The following is a 27,443-nucleotide window of genomic DNA, read 5'->3' as shown; positions in this document are numbered from 1 at the left end:
CAGTTTGAGACATCCAATGGCTTGTATTAAAAACTGCCTTGCATAACAATTATCCACAGTAGATGTAAAGGATTTATTTGTAATTACTGTCCAACAACAGCCCTCTCTTTTGTCCATGTAGGACACCTCTGGTTTCTGTCTGATCAGTGTGTGTTCTTGACATCTCTTCCTAATTAAGACATCAGGCTGTGTGCTCCTAGAGGAATTCACGCAAAGGTCAGGCTGACTATTCTCCAAATTAGGTCTTAGGATGTTCACAAAGATCTCATTCACCATCACAACTACTCCAGCCCCAGGATCACCACGTGACAAAAATGTCTGCAACTGATGACATCAGGGGTTTTGGGGGCGCAAGTTGTTGGCCCACACCTCGTAGACTCCCTCCAACTTCATCAGAGTCAGTTACTGGTGTAATCACCCCATGTTTCATCAGAGCTTTCTGATGGTCGATGGCCGTCGCTGTAACACACAAGGAAACAAATTTACCACCGGTTTCGAGATTGTAATGACTCCAATTAGTCAACACTTTGGGGAATGCTTATTATTAAGAATAATTATGTGCGTTTTCCAGTCGGCAAATTCCATGCAAATATGTCCTACCTACAGTTTTTACACTAGTCTTACAGGCCTAACCTCATCGGAACAGGTGTTGATTGAGCACAGTGAACATGATCTGAGAGCTGGGTATTCATTCAGGCAGATTTCACCACCCTAAACCCCGGCACACATAAATCTCTGTTTTCATGCTTGGTCCAATTTTTCCAAAACTAATTTCTTTCCTAAGTGTTGTCCATTAGTGAACTGGCTCACTGAAACCAAGCCAAAAGGAAGGCAAATATTTCACACTTACACGTTTCATTATTTTTGGTTTACTACAACTTTCTAACAGAAATGTTGGTTGGGATTTGACTGCAAACCTGCTATTAACTCCTGACTGATTACATACTTTGGAAAATTATTCTTTTGGCAGCCTTTCTCTGCAGTGGTATGAGTCCAAACTGAGACAGTAATCAGTTATCCTTAGTAGGCTTCCAAGATGCTGAGGAGACGTCCATAATAATCTTATTTTTCACCTAAAACAAAGTCATTTCTGTGCAGTTTTATCCAGAATTAAAATTTCACGTCTGGCTTCATGCTGGCAGTTCCACGAGGCTGCAACACATCACAAATTATTGCAGTGACAGTGCTGAAAATGTAATAAACGCATTGTTTTGAATATGTCTGAATTGGATTCATACCTGACTGTAGTGGGTTAGAGAAATCCAATGGAGGAATCCATCATCCATCCACAGACTGTCCCCATTAGGACAGAGACAAAAGAGTCAGAGCTCAAACCTGTAGAAGGCTGAACTAGGTCTTTATCCTTGGTCTACTTGGTGTTGATCCTTTGGAAGGAGCTTTTTTGGTGCACTTAACCCTCAAACAAAAGTGACTAACCTAAAGGACAAAAAACCAAACGCATTGTCTGTGCAGTGTCACGCACTGAGGAGTTCACAGACATTTACATAAAAGAAAATAACACCAAAAAGCCCCTGCAGGTCACAGGGGAGCCAGCTCCTCAGGTCAAGACTCAGAAGTCCATTTGGATAACAGACACCGCCTTTTGAGGACAGTAGTGTTCACATTGAGCCAGAGGAGCTACAGAAGCTGTCTGCGTTACGTAAGAAGACCAGCAATGAACATCGGAGGTGGTGTCAGATTTCACCGATCAAACACTTACGCTGCAGCCTTGAATCTCCTCCTCAGGAGGTTTCACAACAACTCACAGCTAGTATGTATCCATCAGCCCCCGAATCTCGCACTCAGAAGGCACGCCGATTTTTTCCAGTGGCCAGACGCGGTACTGCAACAAAAAGTCCCATGGGGCCAAGAAAGCTTTTTTCCCATAGACCGCAATAGTAAAAGAGAAGCCTCTAAAACTGTTCACAGGACACCTCCAGCTGTAATCACCGGCAATTACTAATCTTTGTATTCTATATTTTTAAGTCATGGACTTTATATCCGTCAAAGATGTTTCATAACGGCCAGAAAAAGTCAAAGAAAAGTCTCTTTCTGGGCGTGACGTCACGGCTGACGTCACAGCCGTGTCCGTGCCTTCCACGGATGTATTATATTAATATATATTACGTAATTATTAGTGCTGGCCAACGATTAAAATGTTTAATCTTAATTAATCCATGATTTCTGTAATTAACTGCGATTAATCGCATATTTATTTCATATTTATTCACACATTTTGTGCTGTTCTAAATTACCTCAAGGTATTTTTTTAATGTTTTTAATACTGTTAACAACCTGAGAAAGGGCAAATATGCTGCCAATGTTTATTCAATTTCCACAAAAAAATCTTTTGACCTGAATGTAACATTCCTTCATAAATACAAACACAATGTAGTCCCCAACTTTACACTTGGAAAGACTAACTTAAGATTCCTGTTTTAAGCAGCTCAATGTAAAACAATGAACCATATGCAGGGGGGAGCATTGTTGAGTTTTATGTTTTATGTAAAGCGCTTTGCGTTGCATTTCTTATTTTGTAAGAAAAGCGCTTAACAAATGCAGTTTGATTTGATTTGACTCGTCCTTTTTTGCAAGCTGCTATCCAGAGTTGTCTGATTTTGACGAGGGGGGGGGGGGGGGGGGGGGGCGGAGCAGCGCAGCGCCCTCTGGTATTTGAGACTCAACGTACTTCGGTGGTAATTCATTTCAAATCGATGGTACATGTAAATAACTTCAGTCTTGTCCAGCGAACCATCTGGCATCTTTTTGAAAGTGAACTTGCTGTTCAAAAGTCGCTTTTCATTCTCCATCTTTCAGTTCACCAGACTTTTCCTCGAACTACGGGTGCCGTCAAGCGCCTGAAATGATATGCACCTTTTTTTTTTTTTTTTTTTTTTTAATGAATGAATGAATGAATGAAAATATATTTATTTCGGTCAGGTCATTCTTAATGTAGACACCAACTGAAAGCATTAGTTCACATTAAAAAAAAAAGGAGACCTAACCGAAAAGGAATAGGCTGAAGCTATTGCTTATTTACGCCTACCCTTCTCACATGATCAACTTATTCAGATCAAACATGCAAAACATAGTACAAAAAAAATAAATCATATTGTTTACACAATCCCAAACATAATTCCATAATAGTATCATCTACTGGATCCCTCATATTTTTCAAACACATTATACTTAAACAAACGTTTGAATGCATGAATCGACTGGCACATTTTCAATTTGTCATCAAGTGCATTCCATATATTTACACCCCTTAATACATTGATCTTTAATTTTAGTCCTAGACTTTGGTTTTTCAATCATACGTTTCCCTCGAAGCTCATATCTACTTACTCTTATTTTAAACATGCTTACAATTTTACTAGGTAACAATCTGTTGAACACTTTGTACATTATCGTGTGCGTTAAAAAAATTGTCGGCGTTAAGAGAACGTTAAGTTAACGCGTCGTTAACGCACTAACTTGGACAGCCCTAGTAATTATATTATATTAATACATTAATAATATATGTAATACTATACATGTAATAATATACATTAATTAATATATTATATTAATACATATTATATTAATACTAGCGTCATTGCCCCGGGGCATGATGGGAGGCCCCAGAGCATCATGGGAGGTGACTCAACTGCGCATGCTCTATGGGCCCCTTAACACGGAAGTAAACCCGGAAGTTAGAAATGTTTTCGGCGTATGCGCTGGCTGAGCAAAATGCATTGAAATGAATGGGCGGCCATTTTCGATGTACCATCCAGTTCTATAATACATCCATGGTATCCATGCACAGTTTAATCAACTAGCTCAACCGGTTAAATCAGACTCCTTTCTTTGTCCGAGTATAGATGAGCGTGAAGGAAATTAGCATACCAACCTATGTCAGAAATGATAGGTTGGTGATGGAGGCAGCTTTTAAGTTGTTGGGCATTGGGCTTTTCTTTCATTACACTACACACCAAAACAACACATAAATCAGTAGTTTAGCTAGTGGCAGAAAATGAGTACAACGGAGAACAGTGAACTGGCCATAGCACTTTATATATCTCTCTAGGTTATTTATCTTATTTGTATTAATTGTTTTTCCCTCTATCTCTCAGCACCAGCTTCTTCCAGTGCATTACCTGGGTGGGCTAGTTTGTTCAACTAAATCCAGTTTACTTTGATTTCAGTCAGACTACAGCCATAATACTATTTTTTCTTGCGTCATATATATGAATAAATATATATATACATATTTATTCATGTGATGAACACAACAAACAACCCTAAAAACCTCCACAGGAGCAGGTGGGTCAGCGACCTGCATGCAACTTAATAGACATAACTTAACTTAAAGCTGACTTTCCGCTTATAACCAAAGAAGCTTTAAAATGAGTGAACCCTACAGACCAAATCACCACTTCATTTTATCTATCCTGAGAGAACATTTAAAGATAACTATGTACTCACAACACAACTCTCTTCTGCTTCAGACACATACAGTATGCGGATGATAATGACATCTCCCACAATACATCATGATTGCGTTACCTGTGCTGAGATTGTCCCTACACACTGAGCAACAGTATCTCAACTTTAGTTATTTCCTACAACAGGTTTGTGGTTGAGTCACGGATTTGAAACAAAAAATGGTCAAGAAAAAATAAAAGCCTATGAAGAGGGAAAGCAATTTGAAAATAGATGAGAATGTGTTGTGTCATATTTCTACCTGATGGAGAGAAGCCAGTATTTCTATCGTTTTAAGTGGCCTTAATGCTGATTTGTCCAAACACCTCTACAATAATAATGAACTGAAAAACCAGCCAAAGTAACGGTACTCCAATCCTGGAAGTCCGACAAAATGTGTATTGCTTTAAGGCACTTTGTTAACCATGAATTTCGCCGGTCAGTGATGGCTGCAAGATGAAGCAGGTTCACAGAGCTTCAAGTGGACATCATGGCAGCACAACTAAGACCATTCATGTATTAGACCTGTGTGTCTCAGTCCTGGTCCCCAGTTACCACTCGGCGCATGTTGTAAATGTGTCCCTGATCCCAGCCCAGCAGACTCAAATTAAGTTGTGAGACACGGCAACAGCAGCCATCACTCAGGGAGAAAAATGTTAAGAAACAGCAGGTGTTTGGAGAGGCAGAGACTGGCTGGACAGGCCATGATGTTTCAGACTTTGGTAGCTGGGGAGCTAATCGCAGCTGTGCTTAGAAACCTGCCTCCAGCTGCTGGCCAGTGTCTCTTTAAAGCTAAAGCTCACTCCTCCAGCTGCAGTAACATCGCAAACTCCATCCCACGAGGAAACTGAGGCCAGCACAGCTGTATGTCTCCCACAGGAACAACCAAGTAGAAGCTTCATGTTTTTATGATCATCTTTCTTTAATCCTGGAACATCATAAAGCTTTTGGAAAGCACACACTGAGAAGGGAATATTGTGCCTTCCCGGGATCTAGATGAATGCACACCTGGAACGAGACCTCGCATGCATCTTTACCTTAACAGCATGATTGCTGTGTGAAAGTAGCTTTGGGCAGTGTCATCAAGGTACCCCCCTACAACTTCTTTTTTTTTTGGGGGGGGGGGGGGGACTTTGTGCTGCTTTAAGCTGAAATATTGCTACAGAAATATAGCTGCTTGTAGTATTTTTATTATCATCCAACCTCATGCAGGCTAACTGTGCCAAAAGGCACATTAATAAAGAAATAAACTAAATAAAATAAAATCTCATGCTGTCTCCTAAGCAGCTTGAAGAAGACTTTCTTTTATTGTGTCCATTTGCCTAAAAAGGCTTATAATTTATCCGTAGTTGAAGACAAAAGTTTGTGTAAAAATGATCAACTGTTCTTAAGATTTTACTTTAAGGTCACTCCAACCCCTGAAAACTGACATGCATCCTCGCAGGGTGAAAATGTTTTGTATAATGACTTAAAATATAATTATCATGAAACCCTCACGAGAACTAATTAAAAAAAAACATAGCAAAAAAACTCTCAGCTACCGACTTAAACTTATTATTTTCCGAACTGTGAGCACAGATTCAGACATGCTGGAGTTGTGTATATGAGATATGATAGTCGCTGCTCACAGCATCAGACCCAATAACTAAACAGCCTCCAATAAATACCTAGGCTTCACAAAGAGTCAGCTGACACTGGAGCTCTGGAAATGGCTGGACTTAAGAGAATTCAGCTGAGCCTTTCTATTGATTGTGATGAAATGTGTTCACCCTGATCAGGTCTTGAGGCTAAACCTTAGCTGAGACTTTCACCTTGTGTTCCCGAGCCGTTAGCGAACCGTCTGTCCTTCTCTCCGGCTCCCTCCCCACCTAATAAAGCCCAACATTGCAAGAAACAGAGGGCAGCTGAGGGCTGAGTCTCACCCGCCTCGGCGTGACCTCCCCAGCTTTTATTGATGAACACGGAGGGTTAGAGAATTGCGTGCCCGCAAGACACATGCTACTTTCTGTTTTCCAAGAGTTACTGCAATTTTTAAAAAGTCACGGCTTGAAAACCACTGAAATTTTCCATTATACAGTTCCAGTGATAGGAGTTGTTTTTATGTCTCGTGGAAGACAGAAAGCGTAGGAATCCCTCAGGTTTGTGTGGAGCGTAGACTAACGCTCCCCTTCCCCCTTCGGCTGATCCGAGGAGTCAACCAGCTGTGCATTATGGCTGAAAGAGGTGAACGCTCGAAAATGTTCCACTCATGAAAAAGAGAAAAGTTCTCAGGGAATTTTTTTCAAATCCAGAAAAAACACAGTCATGGTTTAAATATGCTTTTGAAGAGGAGATGCCGGAGGAGGCAACATTTAGAATATGATTTCACATCCGCGGGAGCTCCATCAATCACTCTTTAGGAAAACAGAGTCGTGAAATGAACATTTGCTTCTAGTTGAAAGAGTAAGCATGTAAATGAAGAGCTACCAGAGATGTCCCACCAAGGCAGTTCCAATTAAAGTTTCCATCCTTCAAAAGCTGCATTTTAGGGTTGATTATACCACAGTGGTGTAACAAAGACTATCCTATTCAGAAGAAACCTCCAAACAATGAAATGGAAACTTATACTTTCACTCTGTAGTTATATTTCATCAATTCTGTGCTTCTAAGTACCCCAGCCCTTCACTTCACAACATTTCTTTTTTAATGGTTCTGGCTTGACACTCTCCTTCTCGTTGTATGAAGTTCTGAAAATGTTTGCATTCTTTCCACTTTGATTATTGCATAAGCTAAGTTATATTATTGTTGTTATTTACTAAAGTTCCAGTATGTTGTTCATGCTGTTTTTTGCTTTCATCCAAGCCTCCAGCTCTAAAAGCTTTTAGAGCTCTACTAGCGCGGCTGTGACGCTGTGAAACTGTGATATTTTCCCCTCAAGGATACCGTGCTGTCAGAATCGCATCCTTGATTAGCGTGCGCTTAAGCTGCATATGAATTCTGCACATGTCAAAATGTTTAGATTCAGATGAGAGACAAGTCATACAGAGAGACATTCAAAGGCACGAAGATGCGCGGCTGTGTGTGAACGACAGAGCACTTGTGTTGCTCATCGTCTTTCTGCTCACGGCTGCGGTTAATTATTCACTCAGGGTTGTGCTGCAGAGATGAACTTGGGGGCTCTGGGATAAAGGCACTGGAGGAGGAAGATGAAATTATAAAATCCTAATGACGGAACTCTGACTGAATGGTAATTTCTTAAATTGATTTTGAAGAGTTGCCCAGAAAGAACCGGCGTGCCGAGACACCAAGACTGGTGGAGGGAGAGAATTGCTTTTTCACTCTCTGTTTTTTTTTCCCTCTCTCCTTCCCTGGACATATTCCAGAACTCTTTATCTGTGAGCTAACCTACCTTTTCAGCGAGCGTTTGTTTCAGTTTCCTCTCCTAAAACACACTGTCCATTCACATGTGTTCTCTTTTTTCTCATGAATCTACAAATCTTAAATTAATATCACTTCAGGTATGATGTCTTACTCCTGTCAGTGTCTGCACATCTGACTCCAGGTCTGTCTTCACTGAGTTGAGAAAAAAAAAGAAAATAAAAAACATGAACATGAACACATCCCAGTTATTTATTTTCTTCTTGTATTTACTTTTCCTCTTTTCATTATGTAAAGCGCTTCGAATGGCCTTGTTGCTGAAATGTGCTATACAAATGAACTTTTAATAAAATTACAGAAACAGCGGATACTGAAATCCCAAACCGACATGCCTTAAAAACTGTTTTTGCATGAAAGGAAGCATGAATAGCAGTTTTGTTAGGTCATATACTGTATGTGCTTTACTGAACTGTTAACTGTTTTGATAATTGCATTATAAACAGTGAAAAGAAATTATTGCACAAGACAAAAACACAAGGAACCAGTATATGATTCAAGCACAATCTAGTAACTGAAGTAATTGTAAACCATCTTGAAAAATATAATTCATTCTCTTCTTATGCAGCGAGATTAAAAAAGAAAATTAAGATCCCATTTGTTTTTCAAGAAAAGCTCCAACATGCAACTGATCCCAAAATCCCAGTGTGTTGTCTTTGTAGTTCTGTGTGTTTGCAGTTTAAACAAGTTGGTAAATCAAGTTTGTGGTAAAATAAGCTTATGGAAATTAGGGTCATGTTTGAACTGGAAGAAACTAAAATGGTTTCCTCATGCTTGAGTCCTTGGCGGTGCTTTAAAGGAGGTAAATTTAAACCTGAAAGATAATAGTTTTATTTAGATTTCATTCAGCATCACTTACGTATATATGGTGTTGATACTGCCAGTTTGCCTTAAATACTGAATATATAAGTATTTTTCTTAATTTTAATTAAAGCTGCAGTCTGGAAATTTCCAAACATCCAATGGCTAGAAAATTTGAATGCATACAATGTTGATTCCTGTCTGGAACCTCGAGCACTGCGCCATGCTCGCCAGAGTGCATGCATCTGAACCGTAGTAGGTGAGCGCGAGTAAGTTACGTTACTACAGAAACCAAAGGCATTAGGCAAGGCAAGTTTATTTCTACAGCACAGTTTAACAACAAAGTGCTTTACAAAGACAATAAAACATAACACAAAGCAAAAAAATAAAACCAAACACAATTTACAGGAGTCAAATCAGTGAAAAGATACGTCAGAATAAACCAACAGTATATGTGTGTGTATATATATATATATATATATATATATATATATATATATATATATATATATATATATATATATATGTATATATATATATATATATATATATATATACTATATATATACTATATATATATATATATATATATATATATATATATATATATATATATATATATATATATATATATATAGTATATACACACACATATACTGTTGGTTTATTCTGACGTATCTTTTCACTGATTTGACTCCTGTAAATTGTGTTTGGTTTTATTTTTTTGCTTTGTGTTATGTTTTATTGTCTTTGTAAAGCACTTTGTTGTTAAACTGTGCTGTAGAACGGCTGGACACACCCCCTGAGTCTGATTGGAGGAGCTGTCACGGGAGCGGTGGAAAGCTGCAGGAGGTGCCAAAGGACCATTTGTTTCTGAAGTTATCTAGTTCATGTATTAAATCAGAAAATAGTGGTAATTTCAACAACATACATTTACCAATTCAAACTTTAAAGAAATTTCCTCTTTGACTCGCTTTATGCGTCAAAGACTCGAGGTAATAGAGAAGCACACTTTCTATTTCAGACATGCCATGTGCTGCCATGCTGCCAAAATGTTGGAAAATAGGAACGACAGCAGACATTGGGAGGTTAGTTTTCTTTGACGAATTCATTCATTACACAATGCAGGATTTGATGCAGATATTCTTCAGTAATTTATGAGCGTTTAGTTAAGTTGATTCATTTGCAGTTGGCAGATGGCAAAGTAAAGGCTAACTGAACTTAAATTGCTTCTAGCACTCCTGAGATGTGTCAGAGCGGCTAGCTGAATTAATTCAAAGCCTGTTTTTCCAGCTAAACATTCCATGCTTGTACATCCTCAAATGCGTCAGATAGACGCATCCACTGCCAATCCAGGAAGCAGGAACACACGTCAAGCACTGGAAATCTGCAACAAAAAACCACAAACAAAGCACGAAACCGGCACGGAGCCATCCAAAACACGAACAGCAATCGACCTAAATCTTGAGATCTGATCGCAGTCTGAGCTAAGCTATCGCTACCGCTACCTAAACCCAAAAACTAGAGAGCCAGCATGCAGGTGAACAAGCCAGTGTGTATGTCTATGTGTGTGTGTGTGTATGTATATGATCATGCGTGTGTGTGTGTGTGTGTGTGTGTGTGTGTGTGTGTGTGTGTGTGTGTGTGTGTGTGTGTGTGTGTGTGTGTGTGTGTGTGTGTGTGTGTGTGTGTATGCATGTGACTAAATGACTATATGTGTGTGTGTGTGTGTGTGTGTGTGTGTGTGTGTGTGTGTGTGTGTGTGTGTGTGTGTGTGTGTGTGTGTGTGTAATAAACCAAACAAAGCTCCACCTGAAGTGTATCTATAGTGGGGGAGGGGGGGGAGCAACCCCGCCACCCGCGAGACCAGAGGCCGACAAGGAAGAGCCCGGAACGGAAGAGCCCGGAACCCAGGCCACCGGCAACCCCACAGACGGGCCTTATTTTCAACACTTGATATGTGTTTTCTGTTTTATCGTTAATAAAATCTGAGTTCATGAGATTTTCACATTATTGTACACCGTTTTTATTGATATTTTACTCCGCATTTAAACTTTTTTGAGATTGGTGCAATATACTGTATATCATAATAGAAAATGTCAAACAAACATACAGTATATTCCCTCCTAGTGTCTGAAGTGAGTGCACGAAACTGAAAAAAAAGAAAATCAACTTGAGAACAATATCTCATTGCGACTGACACTCTTCTTTGGAACAAACCCCTTAATTATGATGTTTCATCCATTTACGTCGAACAGTGTAGGTGAATTTACCAAAAAAAAGAAATTGCAGTGACAGTTCATTAGATATAAATTAGCTGACAGGTAATGAGCATTTCTGGGAGAGGTAGAAGTATAATGAAACGTGAGATAACGTAACGCTTGCATTGCGTCCTTATTTATCTTTTGACTGGGTTTGTTTTTGCCCACAGAATTTATAAATGATGTTTTGGATGTAATTTAATCGCCATCGATATCTCACATCTATCATCAGACAATCAGAATGAGGCAGTGTTTTGTGCCACCCCTGCTCTGTGGACAATCGTGTTTGACACTGGAGTCGGTTTTTTATTGGTTGACACATCTGGCCTCATATTTTTCATATATTGCATTTGGGTATTTACAAGATAATGGCATGTGTATCTGAGAGCCCATTACGCAGTAACTGGATCCCTTTGGTCACGCAGTCTAGCAGTTTCACTTCAAGGACGCTAGAATTTGTATTGACATATAACCATAATAGTTTTTAGTTTTTTTGTTGTTTTTTTTTTATCCTTTATGGTTTAATGTTTTATTTAATAGCTAACAGCTCCAGGCAAAATAAGAATGACCTACAATGGAAGTCTTGCCATTGTATCCTTGTTGTCAAGAACCGTATGAGAAAACACTGACGCTGAAATATTCACCAAGGTAGAATTAATTCAAGAAGACTGGAGTATTATTAATGTTTAATAAATTCTGCTTTGGTTTGAACTTGAATAAACGTGTAATTAAATCATCTGGTCAGTAGATGATATTCACTCTTTCACAGTCAACGCTTGCTCCTGAATGATTCCAACTTATAAGACGCTTTCCCTTTGAATATTTACACAGCAGATTGCATTAGTTAATTGTGGATAAGCCTCAGCATTCATCAGTGAATTAAGTTTGATGTGATAACCAAATATAGCAAGCTCATTAACATGTTAGCTGACTCAAATGTATGTCTCGGGAGCTCTTGTGCATCCATGCATCAAATGTTCCCATAGTTGTACATGCTAAGATCCTTGTAAACTGTATGTGCTTATCTTTCTGTCTTTATTTAATCCGTAGGCATGGCAGCAGCCTCTAAAGGGAGCCAAATGATCTTATGACTGGCAACCATCCCTAAGAGCAACTCAAAAACGTGGAAAAGAAAGGTAAATGCACCCAGATCTCCACTCACCCAAATGCTACTGCTGAGTCGCTTTTGAGCGAAGCACTTTACCTTGAACTGCTCCAGTAGAGTAGCAAAGTGGAACTGTAGAGACGGATTAGTGGCTGTTTAGTTTACTTGAATTAAAAAGACACTTCTACTTTCCCGCTCTTACTGTGACACCACCAGAGCGAGCACATCACATCCAAACTTTGGCACTCAAGCACGCATTTGAGCGCGGGCGTACAAACACTGGGCTCGGTGATCTCTCGTCTCCTCATCTCCCTCTCCTCGTTTTTTTTTCCCTGCGTCTGTTTTCCAGCACATCGTCCGTGACACCAGGCCATCACGGTCAGGCCTGTTTCCGTTATCCGTGCGGCAGGCTGCAGAGGAGAGCGAAAGGCACAGTGATTGACAGAGATAAGGCGCCTAATTAAGGCAGTGATTGGGGGCTGTGCTGGGGGCTTAGCTTCCTGGCAAGTAGAGAAAGAAAGAGACGTATCCAGGGCGCCCAGCCCCTTTTGCAGTTAGGCACACATCTGCTATCAGCGATCAGCTCACTGTCCCTGGAACGGGGGAGACGTTTTGCAGAAAGTTACCTGTCAATGTCATTCTTTGTCCCTTTTCTGCTCAGATGTACAAGCCGTTTCCACCCCCACCTGATCGACTGGCGAGATACCGATAGTGCTACGTAGACACAAACACATCAGGGCACATGCAAGAGGACAGAAAAAGGGAGAGAGTCAAATGCACATTCATGCATCTGCTATCAATGCTTTTTCTACGACACACGTTGAGTCATGAATAAATGCATTCATGCCAACGATGCCATGGCAGATGCTTTAAATCTTGCATACATGCATTTGTACAAATTGCAAATGGGATAAATGTGCATACAAACATCTAGCCGTACCGTCTAAATACACATCTGACATATCATTAGCATGCACAAGACTGTTTCCAGGATTGCTGCTGCAGGCTTTGAATTTACTGTGCGAAAGTTCGATCAGCCCGCAGAGATTTTACAGCCGGGGGGTAAATGTCATCATCTCAGCACTGAGTTTTATGACTCTAATCTGGCCTGCTAATACACACGCTGCAGCCACAAGCATGTCTAAAATGGAATAATAGTACATTATGACACGCTAGAACATACATCAGGGGTGTTCACCGCAGCTGGGGTGTGTTGGCGGATCGAGCCAATTTATGAACCGATGTGTCTACAGACTAATTCCAAATATGCGGGCGCCGTCATTTGAATAATATACAACATGAGAGCAGAAGGCTAAGGGGTATTTAACATGATGAATAAGCCCAAACCTTACAACTTGTGTTATCTGCTGAAGTCTTAAATTTAGATTCCTACCTTGGGGGGGAGGGGTGAGACTGCAGATAGAAAGAAAGTTCATGCCTCTGGGAAGAAGAAGAAAAAGAAGAATAGAAAGGCTAGACACTGCAGGAGAAAGACAAGTCTCCAATTCAGGGGGTTTTTCAGTGACAACTACTAAAATGTGGAAAAACGTTAAGGATCAAGATTTTTTGGGAAACCAGGTTATCAAAAAGCAACGACTATGATCTGCTGGTTGGTGGTTTGGCTCCACACAACCCTCTATGTACTTCTATTTCAATTCGTTATCAGCAGTGATTGAAAGTTGATTATTTCCATTTTTGATTGTAAAGGCTTCTCCTCTTTCCCTCTAGCCATGTGAATGTAAACAATATTAAAAAGATGATCTCGAGGGAGTTATGCCACATGTGCTCAGCATACAAAAGGAGAACGAGAAGGTTGTTAGAATCGTGAGGGCCGAGGAAGACAGTCAAAGCCCCTCTGGCAGGTCAAACAGGCTCTGTGAAATAAGAAAGAAATCAGGGCAGCGTTGACCGAGGCAGAGAGCAAAGTGGGTAAGAAGGACAGGAAGCTGAAAGCTCACTCAAGGAGAGAAATGGGGGAATTGGAGCATTTCCCCCTGGTGGATACTCAACATTTATAACCAGGCTGAGTGACAGAAAAGAGAGGAAAACCAAGTGTGTGCATTCTTAATACCTGTAATTGTCCCAAACATTGATTCATGGGTGAAGCATTTTTCAATGAAACACCTCTCTTTAGCTTTTGAGGCAAAGTCTACAAACCTCTGCTGGTGATTCTCCAAGTCTCTGACAAATTAGTCATTTTTGAGGTATCATAAATAACATCTGATAATGTGCAGTGGAACCGGTCAATAATAAATGCCATTTAAACTGTTTCTTTGCAACTTTAAATTAACAAAGATATATACTTTTTTTTTTTTGGCAGACAATTACCAGCACCAGTTCAGAGATGAATGTTGTGGCAAAGTTGGCCGTTAAATTTATTTATTTGTTTACTTTGAACAAATAAATAAAAAAAAATAAATAAATAAAAATGTATTTATTTATTTGTTTACTTTGAAAATGCGGTTTTGGTCCCGGTCGTGGAACACTGGACCAGCTCTATACCCTCCGCAGGGTGCTCGAGGGTTCATGGGAATTTGCCCAACCAGTCTACATGTGCTTTGTGGATCTGGAGAAGGCATTTGACCGTGTCCCTCGTGCCATTCTGTGGGGGGTGCTGAGTGAGTATGGAGTCCGGGGCCCTCTATTAAGGGCTGTCCGGTCTCTGTATGATCGAAGCAGGAGTCTGGTTCGCATTGCCGGCAGTAAGTCAGACTTGTTTCCAGTGCATGTTTGACTCCGGCAGGGCTGCCCTTTGTCACCGGTCCTGTTCATAATTTTTATGGACAGGATTTCTAGGCGCAGCCAGGGGCCGGAGGGGATCCGGTTTGGGAACCTCAGGATTTCATCTCTGCTTTTTGCAGATGACGTTGTCCTGTTGGCTTCATCGGACCGGGACCTTCAGCATGTGCTGGGGCGGTTTGCGGCCGAGTGTGACGCGGCAGGGATGAGAATCAGCACCTCCAAAACCGAGGCCATGATTCTCCACCGGGAAAAGGTGGCGTGCCTTCTCCGGTTGGGTGGAGAAGTCCTGCCTCAGGTGGAGGAGTTCAAGTATCTCGGGGTCTTGTTCACGAGTGGGGGAACGATGGATCGGGAGATTGACAGACGGATCGTTGCAGCGTCCGCAATTATGCAGTCGGACCGTCGTGGTGAAGAAGGAGCTGAGTCGAAAGGCGAAGCTCTCGATTTACTGGTCAATCTACGCCCCTACCCTCACCTGTGGTCATGAACTTTGGGTAGTGACCGAAAGGACAAGATCGCGGATACAAGCGGCCGAGATGAGTTTCCCCCCCAGGGTGGCTGGACGCTCCCTTAGAGATAGGGTGAGGAGTTCGGTCACCCGGGAGGAGCTCGGAGTCGAGCCGCTGCTCCTCCACATTGAGAGGAGTCAGCTGAGGTGGCTTGGGCATCTGTATCGGATGCCTCCTGGACGCCTCCCTAGGGAGGTGTTCCAGGCATGTCCCACCGGGTGGAGACCCCGGGGAAGACCCAGGACACGCTGGAGAGACTATGGGGTAAATCCACAAAGAACAGATTGCGCCCGCAAATAGCGCTGTGAATTGCGCTGCATTAGCGCCCGCAATTTGCCCCGCTTTAAGGTCCTATTCACAAAAGATTTTGCTCTAATGATATACCGGAGCAAACACGCCCATAAAGTTTTGCGGCTGAGTGCAATTTGCACTTGTCTGAGTGAGCGGAGCTGTTTCCAGTGTTGTCCATATTTCAGCACACACATTGGTCCCTAATGAAAACTGCAGAGAGCACAACAGCCTCAACTTTCACGTATTTGTACTAGTATTTCGCATGCAGATAGATAGATAGATAGATAGAACCTTATTCATCTCCAAAGGGAAATTCAACCGTCCAGCAGCTCATCAAAACATAAACATAAAAATCAACCACACTTCCATTCAGACAATAAAAGCACATTCATAATATTAAAATAAACATATAAGGTTTTTAAACAAATATCATGTAAAGCGCAAACTAAAATATAGTCCAGTTGTGGCAGAGGTGAGTGTGTGAAACTGAGTTCAGGACGACTTAAACAGTCTTATTGCTGCGGGGACGCAAGGATCTCCTGAACCGCTCCGTTCTGCAGCGCAGTGAGCGGAGGCTGCGGAGCCGGCCGCTGCAGCTGCTCCTGCTTCTCCAGTGTGCCCCTCTCCACCACAGATCTTAGCGGGTCCAGACTCCTGCCCAACACTGAGCCCGCTTTTTTGACCAGTTTGTTCAGTCGCCTGGTGTTTTTGATTGCAAGGCTGCCCCCCCAACACAAAGCAGCAAAAAAGAGTGCACTGGCCACCATCGTGTGGTAGAACATAGCCATCATCTCCACACACACATCAAAAGACCTCAGTGTCTGTATGACATAAGCTAATGAAATGTCAAATGTTAAGAGGCTGTGCGCATTTACGCACAAGGCACAGCACCAGTAACTTAATTAACACCGGATCGGGATCAGATCAGGATCTAATGGTAGCCTAATTCATGTTCTTTGTTTTGCTACACACACCTACAGGTCAGCTGTTAAACACACACATTCTAGATTTATATGTTTATATGGTGGAATTGTTTGTAATAAAGCAGCCCCTTATGTATGGATGAATCCTGAGCTCCGTCCTGTTATTTCTATTTTTAAATCCGAGATAAGTCCACAACCCCACTTGATCTGACTGTTTACAGTCATGTCTGACTGTAGATTTCACCTTTAATATCATTCAGTATCACACAGGCTTGAATGACATTGAAGAGAGAGAGAAACAGAGACAGACGGGGAGTGAGGAGTTTGTGCGCAGTTTAATACACGCTTCTGAAACACAGTATTTGCTCCACTATTTTTGCGTGTGGCAAATAGCCCTGGCCTTTGTGAATTAGGCGCTTTTTGCAATGAGGCTTATTTGCATAGAAAGGGGGCAATTTTGCGCCGAATGTATAATTTGCATGCATGCAAATGGCACCGGCGCAGACTGCCACTATTTGCTTGGCAGCGCAGTTTGTGGTGCAATTCGCCCTTTGCGGGTGCTTTGTGAATTAGACGCTTTCTTTTTGTCTCATTTGCACCGGTTTAGCGGCCGCAAAAGCCGCGCAATCCTTTTGTGGATTTGGCCCTAACTCTCTCGGCTGGCCTGGGAACGCCTCAGACTCCCCTCGGAGGAGCTGGAGGAAGTGTCTGGGGTGAGGGAAGTCTGGGCATCCCTGCTGAGGCTGCTGCCCCCGCGACCCGGGAACGGATAAGCGGCGGATGATGGATGGATGGATGGATGGATGGATGGATGTTTACTTTGAAATGGTGCTTTTCTGGAGCAGAGTGCTTGTATGACACACATGCTTCCAAGATCAGTACTGGGTCGAATTTACAGCGAAGTTGGTTAGTTTGAACAGGATGAAATAGGTATGAATATTTCAGTTTGAATCTGCTTAGCAGAATTAGTAGAGGTGAATTTACTTTGTGTATTTCCTGCCACTGACCTGACTTCTAAGCACAGTCCACATCCTTTCAAGAGGATTAGGATTATAAATAGAGGACGAAACTTTGAAGTTAGCTCACTTATATCATTTATTCCAAAACCAGCTTTGATGTGCAGTCAAAACATAGCCGTCATATCCTCTGGGGATGGCAAATATGCGCCCCCCCCCCCCCCCACACACACACACACACACACACACACACACACTTGTAACCAGAAGTCATCACTGCAGACGAGGTTCAGCGCAGACCTACGTGACGACCCAGTTGAGTTAAAAAAAAAGCCCTACACTAACAATGTTTCAAACATGATTTATAGCTCCTGTTTTACCTTCAACATTCAATGTTTTTTTGTTTTTTATGGGGGAATTCATGTCAGAAGACAGATGGGAAGGAGCTGGATCAAAACACAGAGTTCGAAAACAAGAAGCAAACAGAAGCAAACAGTTACATCAACCCTTTCATGCACAAAGTTAGATAAATAAATGGAAAAGTAAATACATGGAACGGACTCCCATTATTTAAAAATCTGATCACACACAAAATACTAAATTAATGCTGAAGAGTTCTGATTTCATGAAATTATTATTTCAGTTCTAAGTCGATTGTCCTTCAAGTTATTAATATAACATAGACAGCCTACTTTACAAACCAAAGTTACACTCATTGGTCAAAACATGTATCTGTGTCTTAACTACAGTTGTCAAGTTGATGGTAAAAACAACAGTTGTCCAAAGAATTCAATGTTGGTGGTTTTTCTTATTTATTATTCCATCCATTCGTGGAATCAAACATTTCTACCGGTGAGAAACACAGAAGCACAATTAAGTCTCGGTTAAATACCTTCAAATACCTTAATGGTGCTTTTCTGTGTTTTCTGACTAAATTGCAGTGTTATTGTGAATTACTTATTTAGATGTGACTACAGGATGAGAATAAAAAACATGAAGTTAGTGTATATTGTACCATTCTGGGGTCCTGAAAACATTTCTTTCTGGAAATGTTTTATTTCTAACATCAGCTCTTCATGACATAGAGGGCAGAAATGTCTTGTATGTTCATATTTACCAGACACATACTGTGGTTAAGAGCACAACCACATACCAAGGATCGAGTGTGTTTCCAATCCTGATGGATGAGCTGCTGCTTTTGACAGAAATGTGTTTATGTTTGTGAGAGAAAGTTGGTCAACTGTGCTTCAGTGTGTGCGCTTTGTTTTTTTTTTCGACCAGCAAGGGAGCAGATTTATTAGCAGTTCTTTTTATGACACTTGACGGAGGACTGTTTTATGAACTAGGCCCAATGCGCCACTAGAGCTGCTGAAAGACACAGGCTGAAAGTCAGGATTGTTCCAGCATTAGAAGCTTGTGAGTCTGAACCTCAAGTGGTGAGTAAAACTGTCCGCGTGGTGACTGGTGTGTGCACGCATTTTAGTGCATACATTGTGGGAGTAGTGATCATAGTTACCAAGTCCGAGACTTTTATGCTCTGTGAAGAAAAAAAAAATCATTTCAATGCATCTCATGGGGGAAAAAAAGGGATGAATTTCAAAGCGACAGCCTTGAGTCTTGGCCTTGAGTTCTTGGCCGCAGATGTTTTCTGACTCAGCGGGCATTTTAGCGGAAATTCCACATCTACACCTATTAACATGGTTGTTTGCCAAAAAAACATAGATTTAATCACATAATCAGTCACCTACTATAGATAGAACTTAGCATAATATCAACCAAACCAAGATGTCCTGCTGTAATCTTTGTTGCTTTGTCCACGCTCATATTCTGCATCCAATACTGCCTTTAACATCCATGAAAGCACTTGAGATGTTGAAAATGTTGCCTTGATGATGTGTTGGTATATTAAAAACTTGTGTCTGACCTGCAACAGGAGTTGTGCATATCCATGTGACACATGTGCCATTTATCAAGCCTCCAGGAATTCAACCAATCAGAAAATGCTCCGTTTTGAAAAAGACAGTTCTGCTAATTTTGGATGACACTCTTGTGGTTCTCAATATTTGATGTTCTCAATTAGCTTTAGGAATGATGCTATGTGTCAAGCGACTGCAGTGGTACCACAGTTTGGATTAGAGGGCTGAAAAGGAGCATAACTCTTCCAAACAAAAGGCTTTCATTGCTTTGATGCTTTGGTTTTATTTTGGGGATTTCTTTCTTGGACAGCAGCTGTCCGTCCATTTTGAAGTGAACCATGCTTGACGTTAGCCGGGGACCCAGGTGTTCCAGCAGCATCTAGTTCACTGCAGCCCATTACACTGCCCAAGCCAACTTCCTCAACACTAAGGATGGCATCTGAGGCTCCTTTCTTCACTGACACAAGTTGACTTTCCAATGACCTGTGTCGGTGATTGTATCTGCACATCTTTTGGAATCAGTGACCATAGAGTCAACCTTTTTGACATTCTGCATACTGTATCCACACCTATCTAATTCAATGTCCTGTGATTACAATTATTTATTTATTTTTTTTTAAAGAATTATTTCATGCGGAACTTGAAATCGTCAAAGTCCTCAAAGCTTTGCCCTTTCCTCAGTCTAGAACAATACAACATCTCTGCAATGTTGTTGGTTTTCCTCGCATGAGCTTCTTCTTTTTCAAATGACCACGACATATCTGTTGGATAAATGTCAGGCCTCAGTGTTGGCGACAGCTGGGGAAAGAGCCGTTACGCTTCAGGGACATCCATCTGCTCCATTTTCATGAATGCAGTAATTCACGAGTGTTGAGGGAGTTTTCTGAATTTTGTACAAACATTTACTTGGACTCGAAGATGGAGTGGCTACCTGATGGTGGATGAAGGTCAGCATTACCGTGACCTCGTGAAACAAGCTTTTGGCTATAACTCAAAAATTCATATACTTCTTTCGATAGTTCACAGAAATGTCAAACGTGATAAAGAAGATCACTTTAATATAACATTCTCCCAAAACACTGTCTATTATTTACTGTTCCTCTGTAATCAAGGAAATGAAGGGGAGATTGTTGGAGATAGTTCACATTTAGTCACATAATAAATTGAGAACATTAATCTTGGGTAACCAGCTATTAAATTCTTTAAAAACCTGAGTGATTATATTGCATGAGTCTGACATAGATGGATGTAAAGGCAATGGAGGCATACAACCACAGAGCAGTGGAGCTACTGCTTCTTAAATTATTTTCCAATGGAAGAACTCAAGGATAGATATGCTGATATATTCCTTTAGATTTTGCAGATACATTTCAAACAAACCCAGGCCTACAGTAGCTTTAGAAAACAAACCCAAACTAACATTCTCACACAAAGATAAGATATTAATAGTAGTCATCGATTTATCATAAAATAGGTATGTGGTAATCAGCAGGAGTGCTTAACCGGTGTCATATGATGCATTCTTTGCCGTGTATCCTTTTCATTATTAATCAATATTATATTAAATGTAAATGTTATATTAAATAAAAACGTGCACTTGCTTTCTGATCTAGTTTCATTTTCTAAACGCCTATTCTCCTCAGTAACACAGATAAGCAATCACTTATACACATATTTCTAAAAGCACTTTGTGTTTTATACTATTCTCTTGCAAAAAGCATGTAATTTGTTTTCTTTTTTTTCAGAATGTGAAATACTTCTTATGGATCTAATCAAATGACCTTGCATTGACCTCTCAATCTATGCTGGAGGCACAACCACTGCATCACTTTTGTCCTGCAATTAAAACCTTTTAAATGGAAGCTTCTGCGCTCACAGTCCTGAGAAAGCCTTCCTGCTGTTTTAGAGCTGAGAGCAGCTGCCCGCTGAATATGCTTATGACATCCAGGGAGCTGTTGAATGATTTTCTGTCAGAGGGATACTTTGGTCTTGCTTTCCTTCTGATTCCACTCTTCCTCTCTTCGTCAAGATCCATTTTAAAAGTCCATCTTTTGGCGTCCTAAAAATATAAAGCATTGTTTGAGATATGCGCGATAACTGGAGCTGCATAGAATCTGACTGCGAGGCAGACTGCGAGTATTTATGAATGGCCTTTAAGGTGGAAAGAGAGGAACTGCTGGATTTTTCTTCCTCTTTCTGTCTCTCGCTCCTTTTCTCTCACCCTGAGACAATGTGCTGCCGTCCAATTGTACGTGACATTCAGTCTCAGTGTGCAAATCCGCAGATGGGTAATTTTGTTTGTATGCTTTGCGTAGGTGTGTGTGTGTTTCTGTCTGTGCATGGAGAATGGGAGTGGGTGAGAGAGAGCTAAGGAGCACGGAATAATTTATGAACGTTGAACCCTATAATTAGCTAAAACTAAATTGCGTGTCAATGTATGAGGCAGTTAAATAGGGCTCAGCTTGTGTCAGAGGACATTACAAACCTCAAAAAGAACTACAGTCGCAGGCAACACCATTTCCCCCGACTATATCTCTGAAACAAGAGGGTTTTTTTCCTGTTGTTAAAATAAGAGCTCAGGGCTTGAATTATTTCAGACCTAATTTGATGAGACCAAACTGCCAAAATAGTATTTGATGAATAGAAAATCTGCGTTAATTTTGGACTTTTGATTTATGAATAAAAGAAAAAGCACAGCCCAAAGAAATAATTTCAAAAACAGAGCACATTGGGAAGAAAGAATAGCAAAATTCATTTTTTTCTTTTCTTTTTGTAGATTCTTAGTTTGCTCACTCTATCGCATGTGAAGGTGCAGGCTAGCCCGAGGTGTGTTTGTGTGTGTCAGACACATCAGTATATCATTTCCTCAGATTGAGGCTATTTTCATTTAAAAAAATGCTGCCTGCGGTTGGTTGATTGATCAAACAGACTTTTTAGATGAAATTTGATGTATTCAAATCCCAATCTTATTCATACAGAGTACTCTGGCAGACAGTCTAAAATGACCCAGGCTGAACAATAAACTAGTGATGTAGCACTATCCTGCAGGGTTGTGCTTCAAATTGCAGATATTTTTGCTTAAGATAATCACTCTGAAACTAACAAATAACAGTTTATCTCTGTTATTCATTGTTTTGTTCTCACAGTTGTTGCTCACTCCCCAGTCGGCACTCCACTCTCAGCAGCGAGGGGAGAAGATTATGATATAAAAGATGTGTCGATGTTTATAGCATCTACTGGACTGATTTGGAAAAAAAAAAAAAAAGGAAAACGCTGCCTTTGTGCTGCCTCTGAGATCTTCAACTGCTGAGCTGCAACGTGCTGTCTGTCTTCTTTCTAGCATGCCGTGCTGCAAAGTTAACACACACACACGCGCACACACATGCACACACACACACACACATGTATGTATATATATATATATATATATATATATATATGTGTGTGTGTGTGTTTGTGTGTAAATACAGGACTCTTTCAAGTTGACCAAACTGACCATTAAAAAATGACTTCTGAAGCAAGCAATGCTGGAAGTAAAGCGAGAGGTAGTGGAAGTCTCCGGCTCCCACAGCTCCCTTGTTTCAGCAGCACACATTTTGAATGCCGTTTTCAGCAGATTTGATCAGAATGATCTGATTTGATTATGCAAAGTTGGACAGAATTAATGTAAATTAATCTTAGTTAGCATAATAGGTTAGCACAAGCTGAAAAAGTCAAGCTAAAATAGCTAACTTGCAGTGACTGAATTGAGGGGGTGGTGTTCCAGCTGACTTCCATTTACAAAATGGTTCAGCGCAATGACTTTAAAGGCACGCCACAGGAAAATCTATGGTTGACGTCGAGGGGATTTGTCAAGTTGGTCTTATACAGTTTATGGTCCAGCTGCATCAATGGGAAAGAAAACTGATAAAAAGTGAAGGTTGAAGGCTTCATAGGGAATTAACAAAAAATATGACACCAATATTCAGAAACAGACAATGGTATTTTCAGGTTTTTATGTTCTAAGGAAGAAAAAGACCTAAAAATAAAACCTTGCAGAGAGAATGAACCTGCTTTTCAACTGCAGCTTCATTCTTATTCTGACCTCAGTGCTCCCCGGTGCTCTCTGTGTATGCACCTTCACTTAGCATCACCCATCACAGACACCTTAGTCCTTCTTTTTCAAACATAAGGGGACAGCCATAAAAATCACAGATATCAAGAAAAATAGTTCCTGTTACATAAAGTACATAATTCTGTAGAGGGAAAAGAGACTGAAGGCTGTATACTTGCTCTGAGAGAGAGCTTTTGACATTTTCTTTTTTTAATTTGTTTATTCATTTTTTAACAGCCTGGTACTCTGTCACAGCTCAGTCAGTAACATTTTTGGATTAAGGCCTAGGATGCTCAACCCAGCCCAAACTGAAAATGACAACGATAAAATGAGACTCAAGGCTAGACTATAATACATTTTTTTTTCATCTTATTTTTGAAGTCTTTCAAATGATAGTCCTACAGTCATGTGAAAAAGGAAAGTTCACCCTCTTTCAATACGAAAGTAATTTTACAAAGATAATTAGTAATAAATAAGTAATTTCAACATGCAGTATTATCAGTCTCTTGTATCAACGCAGGAGAACTGTCGCTCACTCTTAATTCACGGAGTTCATTGACGTTGGAATGCTTTCATTTATGCTGCACAGCCCCATCACATCAGCTTCAGGTCTGTTCTATAGCTACCTCTGAGCGCATTTCATTTTCGTCCACTTTGTTGTAAAATTGATGGTACTATTGGGTTCTTCTTCCCAGAGCCAACATCTAACTTTTAGCTGTTCGACAAATAGATTGGACGATAAATTTTCACACATCTTTTTGTTATGCGCACACTTTGTCAGTTATTTGAATGGGAAAGGGTGTTCAAACTTTTGAGATATATTATATATATATATATATATATATATATATATATATATATATATATATATATATATATATATATATATATATATATATATATTAATTATGTAACTACTATATATCACATGCCACTAGCATTTGAAACCATTGAATTGAAAGAAAGCATGCTTTATTTTTTCACAACTGTAAATATAAAAACAATCTAGAATGTCTGTGTTCTTAATCTGCAGTTAAAACCTTTTAGCCATTTGGGGAAAATCTGAAAAGCGTTCTTGTCAGCTGCCTGAATCCTCAGCTACTTCACAAACCCCATCTAACCTGTGAATACCGTGACTGGATCCGTGGAAAAGCACTGGAGTGTGATGCTCCGGCCCCTGATGGACCTCAGCAGAAGGGTTATCTCACTGTAAATCTGGCTTCTTTTCAAATGTTTGTTTTTTAACTACAGCACAGCCAAGAAATATCTTTGACATTCACTTTGTCAGTTTTCATGATAGACGATAATGATCACTTTTGCCAGATAAGCCCCTGGCTCCTTCGACGCAACACGACCCAACTTATCATTTCCATTTATTTAATGTGAAAAATATGTTGCACCTTCACTTTTTCTTTTTTGCAATACCAATATATATTCAAACTCAATCATCTGGTCCTCATCAGGTTGAAGATTAAGACTATACAACCCCAGAAGATCAACAGCAGATGAACTTTAATTGTTATGCAAAGTTATGCCATTTACGTAAGTGTAGCAAATATGCAGGAGCAGTATGTGAAAAACTGAGTACACCCTGCAATCTAATAGATTTTAGCACCAACTCCAGCAGCAATAGCATGAAGCAAACATATTGTCAATAATGTTGTCAGCCTTTCACACCGCATCCCATTCTTCCTAACAAAGTCGTCTTTGTTTGGTCAACTGAGGTTTGTGTGTATTCGTGTGTTACATGATGTAAATGCAGACCAGCTTTAGGTGGTAGGGCAGATGGCATCGCATTTGGCTCTTGAATAATTTGAGAGGTTAATGGTCAACTCAATAACTGCAATTATCCTGCCATGTAGCTGCAAAACAAGCCCCAATTACTACCCCTCTACCTCTGTGCTTGACAGGTGGTATGATGTTTTTCTAATGCACCAAAATAGCTGCTATGTTATTTTTAGAGAGAAGAATTTTTTAAATACCCCATAATTTTTTCAGTCTTTTTCTAATCACACTGCAATAAACTTTATCCTTTAACATGCTAACTGAGGCTGTAAGGGACTGAAATGTAGTTTTTGTTTTTTTTTGCACGGCCTCACCTTGAGCTGTACTTGTGTGCGTGTACTTCCACCCCTGAAAATATTGCCAGCTGTCTTGAATGTTTTCCACTTGTGAATAATCTTTCTTTAATCAACTTTTGATTAACTCTGAATTGTTTGGAAAATCACTTTGATGGGCAGTAACACTTGATGCCAACAGTTGTCAACAGCAATTGTTCATCTTAATAGGTTCTGCATATTGTTGATGCCAGTTGTTCATGTCACTCAGCTAACATCTCTGTTTAGTACAGTTGAATATAGTAGGCTATCTTTAAACACGTGTTAGAGGTGTTTACTGTATTTGAAAAAAAAAAACTCATGCTGTTGAAAGATGTAATTGGTGCTCAGGTTCTAGCACACGAGACTCTCAATAAATTACTTAAACCATTAACAACTACAAATTGTAAATACAATCCATTTTAATAATCCCGTATAAATAATGCATAGTAATCCATTCATTCAATGTGACTTGATTTTTAGGTCAAATTATAAAATATTTCAGCGCTAATTGTTTTTGATTGTATGTATACTAACTAGCTTTAAGTTCCCAGCAACACTGAGTATGTTTACATGCAGCAGTTCAATCGGGTTACTGATCGTATAAGACATCGTTCGGACTTTTAAACTGCATGTAAACACCTGAACCCGATCTAGTTCGGACCTATGTCGGACATTTAGTAATCGGGTTGGAGCACCTAGATAACCCATTCGCAATCGGGTTGTTAAAGGAGCTTGAGGCTCCTTTTAAGAATTGAGACTCTCTAGCGCCACCCTTCACCACGACGGCCGTTGGGGGTACTGCAGCCAACAGTGAAGCCGGCACGGGAGAACGGGGAGAACGGGCATGCAGCGTCATGTGACGTCACATCCGCAGCCCAGCGCGGGAAATTTGGGCCCGAATTGCAGCACATTTTGCAGCACACAGCCTGTTCAAGGCAACGGAGAGATACACTAGAGGAATCATTCTTTTGGGTTTGGAACGCTTCATCTGACATTATTACTAGAAAACTTAAAACGTATACGAATTTTTTTCATAAATTCTGCCTCAATCCGGCCTCAAGCTCCTTTAACGCCATGTATACGGGGACATCGGATATTGCAGTCTGCGCATGCTGGAGAATTTACTCTGGGGGGGGGGGGTTCACTCTGGCCAGTTATCTGATCTCTGAACAGCATGTATACTCAGACAAGTGATCCGATCTTCTGCATGTCGTTATCTGATACAATCAGAAATCTGATCTCTTTGCTGCATGTAAACGTACTGACTGTCATCTTTAGCCATTATTGTAGTTCATTATCTTGCAAAAAAATGCTCTAGCAATTTCCCACGTTTTGGCTAAAGCTGTGCGTAACTCCGAACTACACAAGAGTGCTGATTTTCAGTGAGGAAGATTTTATCAGTAATTGGAAAAAGTTAGCACAAAAGAGATATAAAATCTTTGCAAGCTGGTCTTTGCTACTTAAAGGGGACCTATTATGGCATCTAATACCTATTTTAAACAGGCCTTGAATGTCTTAAAAACAAGCTTTTGATTGTTTTTGCTAAATAAATTAAAAATTCAGCCTCTGAGCCATGTCTTTAGCATCCCATTCTCTAACCTTATTCTCTATGCGGGATTCTGAGTGGGCGGGGCTATGATAATGAGGCTCTGTGCTGATTGGCTGCCTGAATGACGCGATACACCGCTACAAAAAAATGGTGGAAGCTCCGGCCGGCGGAGTTAGTTGTGGGCGTGGTTTCACCCATCGGAGGCCAACGTTGTTACGTCACGACGGGAGCAGAATCTGAACGGCTCGTAGAAGCCACATCACACTGGATGGCTCATCCGGGCGGCTGTACAGACACTGCAGAATTTGGTTGCTTTCCTC

The 27,443-nt window shown here is 40.5% G+C and overlaps 1 protein-coding gene across 1 annotated transcript in view; it reads left to right on the top strand.

The window, feature by feature from the left end:
• tmem121ab (transmembrane protein 121Ab) overlaps positions 1-27,443 on the top strand; it is a 65,960-nt gene that overhangs the window by 17,291 nt on the left and 21,226 nt on the right. The window contains exon 2 of the mRNA XM_061746943.1: positions 11,991-12,076. The gene's annotated coding sequence lies outside the window, so the exon portion shown is untranslated. The remainder of the gene's footprint in view (positions 1-11,990; positions 12,077-27,443) is intronic.

This window comes from Cololabis saira, chromosome 18 (genome assembly GCF_033807715.1).
Source record: "Cololabis saira isolate AMF1-May2022 chromosome 18, fColSai1.1, whole genome shotgun sequence".
In the NCBI taxonomy this organism is placed as follows: domain Eukaryota; kingdom Metazoa; phylum Chordata; class Actinopteri; order Beloniformes; family Belonidae; genus Cololabis; species Cololabis saira.
This window is presented reverse-complemented; position numbering and strand designations above follow the sequence as displayed.